The sequence below is a fragment of the Fragaria vesca genome, linkage group LG3, assembly GCF_000184155.1.
Source record: "Fragaria vesca subsp. vesca linkage group LG3, FraVesHawaii_1.0, whole genome shotgun sequence".
NCBI classification, from domain to species: Eukaryota; Viridiplantae; Streptophyta; class Magnoliopsida; order Rosales; family Rosaceae; genus Fragaria; species Fragaria vesca.
The window spans coordinates 14,777,760-14,779,204 of record NC_020493.1 but is presented as its reverse complement, the minus strand read 5'-3'; positions in this window follow the sequence as shown (position 1 = coordinate 14,779,204).

Sequence of the window (1,445 nt, the reverse complement as noted above, 5' to 3'; positions counted from 1 at the left end):
TTTCCCGGGTGTAACGCTGAGAACCGGCAACGCAACACAAGGACCATCATGCCGGTCTAGACCGTTCGCTGTCTTCATGGATGAGGCGGCCAGGGAACATCCAGAAGTCAACCGGTATACGTACGAGAAAGCATATCCTGACGTCCAGGAGGATATTGTAAGTCATCTTACGTTTTTAAATTTTTAATTTTACTTATATATATGTCAAAATGTTAATTAATCATTTTTTGCCTATCCAATTAGGCGAAGGTGAGAGAGGCTAGTGACGAGGTGATGAGTGCTATAGTGAGGGAGACATGGCCGGACACGCAGGAGGAAGAGATGTCCGAAGCCATGTCCCGGATCGACACTTCGGATCCGAGGGTTGGGGCGAGGATCATGGGCACAGCCTTCTCACCGCGAGCAAACAACTTCTACTGCCGGGGTCTAGGAAAGAAGGGCGAGGGGTTCTTGAAGACCACTCCAAGATTTCAATGAAAAGCAGCCTCGACCAGCAGCAGGACCACGACTAGCAGGACGACTTAGCTAGAGACGGAAGTTCATAGACTACGGGAACAACAAGCTGCTCAGGCTGCCTATACTGCCGCGCAGACAGCCTATACTGCCGAGGTATATGCCACCCAGCAGGCCCAACAGCAGCAGAAGTTCCAGTACTTGCAGGAGTTTACAGCTGCCCAACTTCAGGGACTTCCGGCTCCACCCATGCCTACGCCTATACCGCTACCTCAGCCGCCGCAACCTCCGCAGCAGCCCCTAGAAGCGGATATTGATTTAGACGATCTAGATTTTGTGTAGTTGATGAATTATATTGTTTTATGTGCTTGTTGTTGGTTATATAGAATTGTTTTAGTGTATTTTGCAGCTTGCTTGGAATGGTAATTTAGAAATTTCGGGGTTTTTTTTTACAGGAATGGACTTATAGCTGACGAAACATGTAAGATATTTGTCGGCTATAGTTTTTTTAATTTTTTTTATAAGGTTTAGCCGACGAATTATGGCACATTTCGTCGGCTAAACCCTTCTAAAGCCGACGAAACAGACTATATTTCGTCGGCTTTCACTACCAGGACAAGCACTTTAGCCGACGAAAATTTTTCGTCGGCCTGTCAGCTTAATTCGTCGGCTAAGATCTTAGCCGACGACCTTTCGTCGGCTAAGATTTCGTCGGGAAAAGCTCGTCTGTGGTGACTTTAGCCGACGACACACGTATAAGTCTGGACTATAGCCGACGACTTTTTTGTCGTCGGTTATCTGCCAAACTTTAGCCGACGAATATTTTAAAATATTCGTCGGCTAAAGTTTGTAATAAAAAAATAAAAAAAGATCTATGGCCGACGAAATATAGTATATTTCGTCGGCTTTATAGGTATTTAGCCGACGAATTAGAGCATATTTCGTCGGCTAAAAGTTATTTTAAAAAAAAATAAAAAAACTTTAAGCCGACG